Source organism: Kryptolebias marmoratus, linkage group LG24 (genome assembly GCF_001649575.2).
Source record: "Kryptolebias marmoratus isolate JLee-2015 linkage group LG24, ASM164957v2, whole genome shotgun sequence".
In the NCBI taxonomy this organism is placed as follows: domain Eukaryota; kingdom Metazoa; phylum Chordata; class Actinopteri; order Cyprinodontiformes; family Rivulidae; genus Kryptolebias; species Kryptolebias marmoratus.
Genome location: NC_051453.1, coordinates 17,200,413 through 17,213,659, shown reverse-complemented (window position 1 = coordinate 17,213,659; position 13,247 = coordinate 17,200,413). Strand labels below are relative to the sequence as shown.

The 13,247-nt window shown below is 39.6% G+C and overlaps 1 long non-coding RNA gene across 1 annotated transcript; it reads left to right on the top strand.

Moving 5' to 3' along the window:
• The first annotated feature begins 1,097 nt into the window (after window positions 1-1,097).
• LOC119616763 lies at window positions 1,098-11,617 on the top strand. The gene is made up of 2 exons (XR_005232777.1): window positions 1,098-1,156; window positions 10,697-11,617. It is a non-coding gene; the product is annotated as an uncharacterized LOC119616763 (long non-coding RNA).
• The last annotated feature ends 1,630 nt before the right edge of the window (window positions 11,618-13,247 follow it).

The following is a 13,247-nucleotide window of genomic DNA, read 5'->3' as shown; positions in this document are numbered from 1 at the left end:
GTATACATTTACCATTCTTCTCTCCTCAGCCAAAACACTGAAGATAGGTCATGGATGAGTCTTCCCAAATGAGAGTGATCCAAAGAGTGGCTAAAGAAGAAACGGGAAAAGGTTTTGGGATAGCATAGCAATTCTCCGGAACTCAGTCCTATAAAAAAAATCTGTGGAGAGAGCTGAAGCATTTAGTTTTACAGCAGCTGCCAAGAAACCTTAAGGTTTTAAAGAGATTCTGTAAAGAGGACTAGGCCAAACAAATAAACAACAACAACAAAAAAAAAACACACAGGGGAGGAAATAGTTCTTTCCCCCACAGTATAAAGTGTAAATACAGAAAAACTGGTCCATGTATTTATTGCTTCTTGGCTGGACTATTTTAGTTTATTATCTGGGTGTCCAAAAATCTCTTTTAAAAGTCTTCAGCTGATCCAAAATGCTGCTGCCAGAGTTCTGATGAGAGAAAATATTAAATAAAATATGAGAGAAAATATTTATCCAGTTTTAGCTTCTCTCCACTGGCTCCCTGTCAAAATCAGAATACAATTTAAAATCTGACTCCTAACATACAAAGCTCTCAACAACCAGGCTCCATCTTATATTAGAGATGTTATTGTTCCATATTTTTGTAACCGAGCACATCGCTCTCAGCCTGCAGGTTTACTTTTCAAAGGAGGTAGAGCTTTCAGGCTCTTCTCTTGTTGAACCAACTTCCAGTCTGTCTGTGAGGCTGACACCCTGTCTACTTTTAAGACTTTCATTTTTTTATAAATCCTGTAGTTAGGGTTGGCTTGGGTTTTCTGAGCTATCTCTTAGTTATGCTGCTGTCTTTACTCTCACTTCTCTCCATGTTTGTATTTGCAGGTGTTGCTGCCATTAACTTTGTGTTTTTCTTTCCACAGAAACTACACCTGGACCGATCCTCCTGTTTTCATTTGTGCCTCTTTTCCGTCCTCTCAAACCACAGATGGCTACTCATCCTGAGCCTGGTTCTGCTGGAGGTTTCTTCCTGTTCAAAGGAAGTTGTTTCTTTCCACTGTCGCCTCTTGCTGCTCAGGATGGGAGACTACTACTATTTTCTGCACCATAAGGCGCACCGGATTATAAGGCGCATGCTAAAACATACGGTCTACAAAAAAAAAAAAGGTCACGGAAGCAAACGGTGAGTTTGGTTGAACTTTATTCTACTATGTAACAATTTTTTTACATATATTATTTTTTATCATTCTTCTTAAACAAATCCATCTTCTGTCTAAATTGAACAGCTGGGCAGTTTCACCATCAAACATGCTCGGTTACTTCTCATCATTGTCGGAGTCGGTCTCATTGCTAGGTGGCTGTTCAGCAATGATGCCGGCTTTCACGAAAGCTTGGACAAAGTTAAAGCAGATACCTTAGCCCAGGCATCCACAATCCATTTACATATGATGGCGTAACTCACCCGGCGCTGCCCTCGTCTTAGTAAACACGTGTTCGCCGTCAGTCATCTATCCAACTTCACTTTGAACGCACTGTTTACTCCAACGTCCAGCGGCTGGAGTTCTTTTTTAATCCTGCCGGAATGATGGCAAGCTCCGAATTGTATTATATTATATAATGTTCTCTGATTGGTTTATCGCTGCCAGCGTACGTGCCGGTACTGTACACATTACCGTACGGCCCTGTGTCAGGGATAGATTTTGGAACTCAGTGCACACATAAGGCGCACCACCGACTTTTGAGGAAATTTAAGTCTTTTAGGTGCGCCTAATAGACCGCAAAATACTGTAATTGGCATTTCACAATCTACTGTATGTGAGTATGTGGTGTTATAACAGGAATGAATTGACTTTATTTGGATATGATTCTGACTTGTATGAACTTGTTATTTTTTGCTGTACAGTGCCCTGAGATGAAGGCCAAAAACACTGACGTGAATCGGTGTCGTAGAAATAAACTGAATTGAATATGTATAATTCTTCTTCTCCTTCTGTGTTTGTCTGTTTTTAAGTCTGAGGCACAGAGCTACATTGTGGGAAAATTCCAAAAGGTTGCACAGATTTTCTGTATAGCCAAAAAGAAAAAAAAAAAAGTCTGTAGCCTCAGCATGATCCAAACAGTGTCTCTGAAAAGGTTGTGTTTATTAGTGGCAGACACTCATCACACAGCGTTCAATAAGAGCTGAGCCCGGTCCTCTCAGTGTGTAATGATTCAGAACAAGCTGTAGAGCAGCTCTTCAGGTGGAGAGTCTCAGCTGACTGAACAATGCATGAAGTAACATTATGGGATCTAAAGTGCGCCACTGAAAGTGATGAAATCTCAGAGAGTTATTATCTGAATCTGCAACTCCCTTCAGATTTACCGAGTGGCGAGGCACACTATTCTAATCGATTGGTTCGCTCACTACACTTGCAACGCTATTGTGTCTGAATCACCAATCGATCTGCACACAGACTAACATCCATTTCTTTTGGCTTCAAAAAAAAATAAAAAAATCACTGTTTATTCTTTCAGCAGAGGCTCCATCAGACTGAGTGCTCCGGAGAGGAGCCGAATGCCCAATGAATCAATCGCTCTGCAGCCGACACTTCTAAACCAAATTCAGTAAACTGGAGCATCATGGTTAATTTTAGATCATAATAACAATAATAACTGCTCATTTCAGAACTTCAGGTCAGACATAATCGGAGCCCAAATGGGAAATAGCCTCCAAAGAGCATCAGGAGTCAGTGAAAAGGTTTTCTTTTACACTTTTCCAACCATGTAATTAGTTTGCTAACTTTCCGATGAATCATTTAAAATTCTGTGACCGCTTGACTTTCATTATTTTAGAACCGATTTTTCTCAGATCACCCCCCAGCCCCTCCGGCCCTTTTCTTTTTTCTTGATTGACAGGTGCAGGATGGCTAGGATATTGCGCAGGAGTTGTTGCTAGGAGAAAATAACCACTAGTTCAGCTCTACTCTTGATTAAAGTTCGTCACATCAATACATCGAAACACATGTGGCTTTAAACTGTTACTGCAGTGGAAGTAAAAAAAAGGCTTTAATGATCCAGAAACAGTGACAAAGAGAAACAGAAACAGTACGGCCAAAACTTTTACTTTCTATCTGTTTTTGCCATCTTTATCACCCACAACTAAAGTTGAAAGGGCAATTTGCGTGTCTGTCTGTTAGCAAAATATCTCATGAACAACTAGGCAGATTTTAATTAAACTCTCAGAACATAATCTACAGCTGATTAACTTCCAGTGTCTCCCAGATTCAAGGTGCCCACCACAGCTAATCCAAATGAGCAGACACAAAAATTGCTATACACAGTCAGTTTTACAGATATTGAGCTAAAATTTGGTGTGGTAGCCACTGAGAGCCAACCTTAACCTGTACTCTAAGCACTAACAGATCACGAAAGAACTTTGTTTAAAACTGGCATTAGGTGTTAGACTCAACCCTGTATGTCTGTTAGCGAAATATCTCATGACCCACTGAACAGATTTGAATGAAATTCTTAGAAAATATTACTTGGATATATATTTATAACTGATTACCCTTTGGAGTTAACCCACTTCAAGATTGTTGCCATAGCTAATCACCATTAACAAACACAAAAACAGCTATAAATCAGGAAGTTTTATAGCTATTGAGCTAAAATTGGGTGTAATAGAAGCTGAGATTCATCCTCAACACATCCTCTGAGAGCTAACAGATCTGAGGAGATCTTGCAATACTGCTTACGATAGTGCAAAACAAGGTTTGACTAAAATGACTAAAGCTCTGCCATTTTGCATTATAAGAGGATATTAGTTCAAAACTATTGCATGAAACATGGAGGCAGTATGCATTACTTCAAGGAATGCAGGCCTTTAATTTCTTCTGCATTTTACCAGTTTTAGAAATCATCTGCCTTCAAAACTTGCGGTTATTTATAAAAAGCCCAACATTTTCCGACTTGGCTCGGTTTAAGCGTTGCCTCTATAGGAGCAGCAGTCATATAGCTCAGGGAGTAATCGGGAGGAACAGACGTCTGACTGTTCTTACACTCTCTGTGTGAACTATTACCAAAATAACAGGTTGTCAAGTCACCGTGACAAATTATTGTGCTGTTTTTGGAAGAATCAAAGAAACTCTAAAAGCGAGAATCAATCATATAGAAATATATTGTTCAAGCAACAATTTTCTTCCAAGCAATTTTTTTATTTTTTTTAAAGAATGTGTATTATACAGCAGTGCTTCGTCAAACTCATCTCACAGATAATTTAAAATTCATGCACCTGTAGTTCGGGGTGGTTCAGTCTGAATTTGATAGCGCTAGGTGTATTTCATTAGGGGACTGGTGTTCTTGAGCTCCCCTATCAAATTACTCATTGAACTTTATATTCGGTAAATTGTCCTGTGACCGGAAAAATTACTTTCAGTGAAGAGAAAAATCCCCGATGTTGCAAAGTGTGAGGAAAATAATCGAGGTGAAGGAGTTCATTTTATTAGAAACATGCTTCTACTGCGGATGGAATAATCTGATAAGTTGAGGAACATCTTAATATTGTGGAATTCAGTAGCCTTGCTCTTTAAACATCTCCTTCATCTCCTCCGTCGTACTTACTGTGTACTGCCAAAGGTAGAAAGAAAAAGAAAACAAGTCTTTAAAAATGGCACTCCAACTTCTTCTCTTCTCTCTTTGTTTAATGCAAATTGTTCTGCCACTCATGTCTCATTTGCAAAACCAATTGATTGGCACAACAAAACAATGTGCAACCTACAACAGCACTGATTCATAAAATATGTACAATTGTGGTCAGACGCTCCTCGTGAACATGAATGTAATTATATTTTGTGGCCTTTAATGATTTATTTGAACCATTTTTTGGGTGGGATAATTATATAGCAAACACCTTCAATCATTTTCAAAAACAAGAACTGGGTGCACAAGTTTGAATTTATTTTGGATTTTCAGTAATTCACACTGGGTCAGAAATATACATACAAGCTCAAATCAAATATATTTCACTAAATCTTTTTGTAAAGTGGTGTTGAATGTTTAACTGTGTCCTTTATCTTGACAACACCTGTGAACTTCTTGTTGGTGATCCTGATTGACTGCAGTTGGTAGTTTCTCTTTGTCAGCATAAAAAGAATTGGTTTAACATGGCTTTTTGGACTGACAGTTGAGGTGGCTCGGGCATCTGGTGAGGATGCCTCCTGGACGCCTCCCTGGTGAGGTGTTCCGGGCACGTCCCACCGGGAGGAGGCCCAGAGGAAGACCCAGGACACGCTGGAGGGACTATGTTTCTCGGCTGGCCTGGGAATGCCTTGGGATTCCCCCGGAGGAGCTGGCCCAAGTGGCTGGGGAGAGGGAAGTCTGGGTCTCCCTGCTTAGACTGCTGCCCCCGCGACACGACCCCGGATAAGCGGAAGAAAATGGATGGATGGATGAATGGATGGATGGATGGATGGATGGATGGATGGATGGATGGATGGATGGATGGATGGATGGATGGATGGATGGATAGTACTCAAAATGGGAATGGAAAAGTCCTAGAAACTCTGTGAAGACCTATGAAGGATAATTATAGAATCACACAAGTTAGCAATGTCTTTTGGAGCCATTTCTAAGCAACTTTTAAGTTGCGTCCATCCATCCATTATCTGCCGCTTGTTCCAAAGTCAGGTTGTGGAGGCAGCAGCTTGAGCAGGGAAGCCTAGACCTCTCCTTCCACAGCTACCTCTTCCAGGATGATTCCAAGACATTTCTAGGCCAGCTGGGAATGTCTCTCCAATGTGTCCTGAGTTTTCCCTGTGGTCTCCTTCCAGTTGAACGTGCCCGGAACACCCCCCTAGGGAGGCGTCCAGGAGCCATCCTTACCAGATGTCCGAACCACCTCAACTGGCTCCTCTCGATGTGGAGGAGCAGCGGCTCTAGAGGGGTGTCACTTTTTCTCCAGTTCCCTTCTAGAAAAAAGTTTTAGGGTCAGACGAGACAAAGATTGAGCTATTTGGCCACGAGGACAAGAACTAAGTGTGGAGGAGTCAAGGTGAGGCTTTTAAACCTAAGAACACTGTACTAACTGTCGAGCATGGAGGTGGTAGCATCATGTTGTGGTATTGGTGCACTGAAATCATGGCTCAAGTAATAACATATAAAACATAAATAATGTAAAAAAAAGAAGAAAAGCTCTAAATCATGCCTATAATGAGTGCAACTGGAGAACAAAGTTTTGTTTTTTTGGGGCTAACTCAACATCTCAGTACAAACTTGACAGTAAAGAGCATCCACTACGAGCATCAAACTGTATGACCTTAATTAGGCTCAGTTAAATTGAAAAGCAACAATTACCTGCTTCAACTGCCACAACAAAAAGGACGAGGTGTTATTGTGATAGTTGAATCCTAATGGGTGGTAATTTGGCCTCATAAATGTTCCTGCGTTTTAGAAACAACCAGTGATTCAGCCTTGATGATGACGTGGACGTCTAATGCAGTTAGCGAAGTGCCAGTCTTGCAAAAGGAAAACGTTAAATAAACACAGTGTTTAACACTGCATGGAAAAAAGTCGGTGCGTAAAGTGTTCAAATTAGGTGCTGTTACCTTTTCCTGCCGACTGAGAAGTGAATGAAAAACATTCATACTAAAAGCCTGTCTAAGAATAACTGTCAGATCAGATTTTGAACCTGTTGTGGTCCTTTCTAAAGCAGATTTAGCAGAGATGCATCTTGAAGTTTTTAACCTGAGGTGGCAGGATGTGTTGGCAGGAGACGATGGCATGAGGAGGCACTTTTAAAACTATACATTTAAGGGAAAATGCCTTAACAAAAGACTCACAAAAAAATGTTTTGACAATATTTATTCTCGCCATCATTTCATGACGGCAGGCAATATTGTAACTGCTTGTGTCTGTATTTGTGTGTGCATGTGTTCATTTGTTTGTCTGTTAGCAAAATATCTCATGAATCACTGGACAGATCTTAATGAAACTCTCAGAAAGTAATCACTGGATGTTCAACTGCAGCTGATAAACGTTTGGTGACCATTTGAGTCAAGATGGCCACCACAGCTCTTCAAACTTAGCAAACACTAAAGTAGCCATAACACAATCAGTTTTCCAGATATTAAGCTTCAGTTTGGAGTGGTAGTAGCTGAGAGTCATCCACAACACAGACCTTGAGAGCTAACAGCTCATCCAAGAAATCTGTTGAAAACATAAAGCAGTGTGGCAGGCAATATGCACTCCTTCAAGGATTGCTTCTTTCATTGCTACATCATGTTGACACACATTTCTCCTACTTTATTAATGTTATACAGCAGCAAATAAAGCGTCATGATAGAATGAGTTTTTGAATTTCAAAATAATTTAGAAGCAAAAAACTGAGCAAATAGGATCTTTTAATATGCTGCGTTCATTCATTCATACCATCTAGCTTTTTAAACTCATAATGTTGCCAAGGACTTCCTCGGGTAGATTCGTTTGTTCACCATTCTGTAAAAATCTGTTCTGCTGCTTTATGATTTAGTGCTACATAAATAAAACAAAATAGGTCTGATTACATCAGGCTAAAAAAAATATGTCAAACTCTACTTTTTGGGTTTTAATAGAAGATGCAGGTGCAGCAAAACTAAGAAGGCTTTCTGTAAAATTACCCAAAAAAAAGCGTATAAATAAATAAAGCCTGAATGTCAGACTGGCTTTCCAGAGAAGGAGGACCGCTCAGCCTCATCATCCACCACACAGTGATGAGCATGAAATCGATCAGTGCTGATAAATCTTGCAGAGTGATGAACAGCACAAAAATGCTGAGGAGATGAGGGGGAATAATTGCCACCATAACCACGCTCTGGTAGCAAAACCATGTTGCATTGCAAAAAATGAACCCATTTTTGTCTTAATTTTGATACATTTCAGTTAATCTCATATTTAAACTTACTTTTAATTGAAAAAAGATAATAACAGTCATTTGAAAATGCAAGGCAGAAATAAAGAAACTGCATTTTCTACAAGAATGTAGTGTGAATGTTTAGTGCTGATTGAATTGTTTGAAATTTCCTGAAGATTTGTTAAAGCTAAAAAAAGCAAAACACTACCTAAAAGCTAAAATAAGTAAGACTGACTGAAAGCTAAAAGGTATCTAAAAGCTAAAAGTAGCAAAAAGTTTGCTAAATGTAACAAAAGACTTGCTGAAAGAAGCACAAGGCTTGCTTAAAGCCAAAGTAGTAAAAAGGTAGCTAAAAGCACCAAATGGCTAGAAGCCAAAAGTAGCAGAATGGTAGCTAAATGATAATCGTAGCCTGAGAAGACAAATATAGAGCAAGTATGTTGAAACAGATTTTAAAAGGAACATTTTCTTTGAAGGAATTGAAGAGATCTCAATGTTTTTCTATGGGTGAAATATTTGTAAATAAAGTTAAATATTTTAAAAAGCATAACAGTTACAAAAACCAAAAGTCATTGCATCTCCTGAATGAGCTGAACGTTTTGATATATGAATCGCCAAAATTATGCAAAGTATGCAGAAGTTGTGGGAATTTAAAAAACAAAACAGGAAAACAATGATGTAACTGCATCTATGCTTCAATCAAGATACAAATGTTAGCCCAGTGTAGATAAGTAATAAGTCGGGCTCATAAATAGTTAACAGAACTGGCTTTGCAGCTGAACTATGAGTGTCAACATTAACTTGATTAAAATCACATATCAGCAGTCACACACTGCCCTCCGTCCACGAGGAAACTCTCCAACCAATTATGAGCTTTTTCATCAGATCCTGCTCTGGGAGGCCTGTTAAAAAGCACACAATGACCCACTGTATCAAACGCCTCAATGAAAAGATTGAAACAGCCATTCTGTCTGAAGTGCTAGCTTTTCAGTAAAGCCTGATTGCTTTATTATTTACCTGTGATTTTTTTTTTAAATTATTATCCAGCTGACCCCCACAAAGCAGTCGTGTTTTAAATTGCTTTTGAGCCTGATTGGGACTTCTAATAAATCAAAACCATCTGCACAGTAAATCCTGACAAACTGGAGGTCTGTACTGCAGACGAGAGAGGAGAGGAGTGGGCACACATTTTCTTTCGGAGGCTGGAGGGGATTACCTTTTAGAGTCAAGCCAATGCAAGATGGCCAACAGAGCTATTCAACTTTAGTAAACACAAAAATGGCCCTTTCTCCGTCAGTTTTACAGATATTGAGATAAAACTTGGTGTGGTAGTAGCTGAGAATCATTCGCAACACATACCCTGATTGTCAACAAATAAAGCATGATATGCAGCTTACTGACATTAGCCAACACAAAAATGGCTATAACTTAGTTAAATTTACAAAAATTAAACAAAAATTTGATGTTGTAGCAGCTGAGCGTCAGTCCTCAGCTCATACTCTGACTGATCCACATCTTGCAAGATCTTGCAGTACCGTTTGAGACTGAGCTTGGAATAATTTACAAGGTTTAGTAAAAAAAGCTTTGATTCCATCTATTCTCAGACTCAGTTTACACAACCCTGTTTTTAAGTGAAATTGGAACAACTGTTGCGTTTCAGCCATTTGTCAACACAGCAACAGGGATCAGATTCTCTGATGCCAAAACTTTTTAAATCCAGGTCTCAGAGTGGAAATTTTTCAAAACTCCCAGCATTGTTTTGTGGGAAAACATAATTTACCAAAAAGCAGAATTGTCTGCACATGTGCACATTGGTTGCAGTCAGTCAATAGTCTACACTTTCCTGAATCTTTTAGGATTTATATTTTAATGTAAGATGTAGCAGCAAGTCAACCACATTGTCGGGCCAAATGATCATTCGCGTATTCTGTATTTTGGATGTAACTGTTTTCGTGCTCGAGACCAAATCGTCTGCATGTGCTGTTGAAATACAAAAACCGCAACTCCAGCTAGTGACGTGGCATGGAAACTACAGCAGGTTCAATGTCTTTTGCAGTCTTGTATAAACAGCGATTATGATCACAGCATTGCCATATAAATGCGTAACGTTTTTACAATCAAAGTCAAAAAACCTATAATGTTGCCAGGAGATCGTTCACGTGTAAACTAAACCTTAATCTAAAAGTCTGTTTTAAAAGGCAGTGAGCAATGCTCATTCATTCAAGAAATGCTAGGCCTTTAATTTTCATCAGTCCATATTTCCACATCTATTTTTTCCTTGTCTCTTCTTTCTTCTTCTCCTTCATTTCTGTTCTCATCTAAGGCCTCTGAGGGTAAGTTGTTTTTTTGTGTGTGTCTCCTGCTGCTCTCAGCCCTGTTTTCATGTTTCAGCTTTAAACGACTGAAGGTGACATTAAAACCTTCATTTCAAAAGGACATTTTACAAACAATGTCAGTTTTTTTTAGCTATTGCTAGTCTCTATTTGTTCTCCTGAAATTACTGCCAGCACAGAATTTCTAACTATTATTATTTTTTATTTTTTGTCAAACTACTTACGTTTGAAAATATTGCTTTGAGTGAATAATCGAGATTTACAGGTTACATATGTCACACTTCAGCTCGTAGAAAAATAATCTCCTCATTTTCTTACTCTCTTTAATTTATCTATACCTCAGACGTGGAAGGTCCAAACTATCCTAAAGCTATTTTCAGTGTCAATGAAAGTAGCATTCAGCTTATCACCCACTGGGGTTTTGAACCTGATGTATGATACAGAAACACAATGTGAGAGGGAGCCTGACTTGCTGTTATAGTCTTCAAATAATTTTTGTTTTGTACGTTTTACTTTTATTGACCAGACAAAGAACCAATCCTGGACTTCAGAAGACTAAGGCATCAGCAGAGAGAGGGTGGAGGTGGTGCAGAGCTTCAGATCCCTCAGGGTTCACATCAGTCAGGACCTATCACGGATCGTAACCACTTGTGCGACGGCTGAAAAAGCCCTGCAGAGGCTGGAGAAAGCACAACTCCTGAAACAGCTGCTGGTAAAATTCTACAGGTCCCCCAACGAGGCAGCCTACATTGCTGTGTTGTACTCTGGCTGCACCTTGGAGAAGAAGACCCTGCAGCGCATCATAAAAATAGCCCAGTGGGTCACTGGCATTCAGCTTCCATCGCTGGAAGAAACCCACCTCGTCTGGTGGAACCGTGAAGCTGAGAAAATAAACTGAGGACCCTATGCTACCCTGCTCACTAACTCTTTACTCTTTTGTTTACTGGAAGGTGTTACGAACGCTGGACGCCTTCACAATCTGACCAAAGAACAGCTTTTACCCCACAGCCATCGCACGACTAAACAGCACTCCTAATCCCTCACAAAAAACCCATTGGACTATACTGAACATCTGCACCCACTCACTAAGCTGCCTATAATACATTTCATACTGTATGAACCAGGACATTGCTTCAGTTTGCATGTCTATAACAGTGTCTTTGTGCAATACTTCCTTACTTTTTATATATTTGTACAATATTTATCAATTTTATCAAGTTCGTTCTTTACCTGTATGAAAGAAAAATAGGCTGCAAAAGAGATGGTAGAAGTAAAGTTAGGTTTTTCACACGCTGCAAACAAAGTTTCTTAAAAAAGTATCCAAGTAAAACTGCTTTGGTGCTGTAACACTGTTGTATTTTAACCAGGACATGTCACATCAGTTCATTAAGAACTCAGAAAAATAGTTTTAGCTTGTGATGAATACAGTATATATTTTTTGCCCGTGTCCATGAATGTTTTGTGGCAGCAGCCCATTACTCATTGGAATGTCCTGGTTCTCCAACATCTGACGAGGACCTTGTTAATCTAGGCAACGTCCAAGTTGGAATGACACAATTTTCTTTTGCTCATTATGCACCAAGGTCATTGAAGATTGGCTGCACTGGGGTACAAACTCTTGATCTTCCAATTCAAAACTGTGCAACAATATCACTGCCAACCAACCATGGAGTGGAGCACCAGAACCACTGTACAGGATGAAGCAACTAAGATCCATTATTACATTAGAAAAGAAGCCTCCAATGATGAACTGCTAAGTGAATGTCCGAGGCAGCAGAAACCCAATGTGGAAGAATAGCCACAAGGGAAAGTATCATAGAAAGATAAGAAGTGGCTGATATCAATAAATCCTACCAGTGGCTAGAAAGGACTAGACTGAAGGACACCAAGATGCAGGTTGTACAAAGATGCCCCTGAGACAGTCCAGCACAAAATATCAGGATGTAAGATGCAGGCAAAGCATCCATGGAAAGCCCTAACCAAGTGGCTGGAATAGTGTACAGGAACGTCCGTACCGAGTATGGACTGGAAGTCCCACAGTCAAAGTGGGAGACTCCACCAAGAGTGGTGGAAACTGGCAGGGCTAAGATACTGTGGGACTTCCAGATGCAGACTGACAAACAGGTGATGGCTTATCAGCTGGAACCAACCGGTAACCAACAGGACATTGTGGTGGTCAACAACATACAGAGTGGTGATAGATGTTGCAATCCCAAACAAATCTCAAAAAATACCAAGGGCTAAAAGAGGAAATAGAGAAGCTGTGGAGAGTTAGGGCCTCAGTGGTGTCCGTGGTCATTAGAGCACAGGAAGAGTGGCTCCAACAGATCCCAGGAACAACCTCAGAGATCTCTGTCCAGAAGAGTGCAGCCCTAGAAACAGCTAAGATTCTGCACAATGGAACTGTCTATGTGGGAGAAAGGACTTCAGATATATATATATATATATATATACTTTATATTCAGGCTGTTTAAGCCAAGTTATAAACATCAAGTCTCTAAATCTAACAAACCCTTCATTTAAAGCTTATGCAATCTCATCTGAACTGAAAATGTTAAAAAGCTGCTTCCTAAAAGCACTGAAAAGCTGGGTAACAATGGCTACATTTAACTGACACAAAGCAGACAAAACCCCCAATTTTAAGCAACTGCCAAAAGTACTAAGTGACAAACACATAATGTGTTGTTAGAGGTGTTAAAATCTTATATCATTTTTGCAAGAACAATGTGTTTCTTTTGGCCAGACTCAAAGACAAAGAGTTGCAGTGATTCATGCAGGTAAGTATTATGTTAGGAGAGCTTCAGAGAGCTGGTGTAAATTAGTACTTTGTGCATATGTGGTGTTTGGTAAGTCGAGGAGGTGAAAAGTGCAACGTTGGCGTGACTCATATCAGCTGCATTGTTAAGAATATGAGCTGAAAGAAAACAGATGCATCACATCATATCAACATACGTGTGTACTGTCACCGTGAGCAACGTAAGACCACTTATCTTTAAATTTAGCTTAATTTAACTGCTAATGGTAGCTGACAGTGTGCTTAGATTAAAAATACAGAGCTCTGATGTTATGAGCAATAA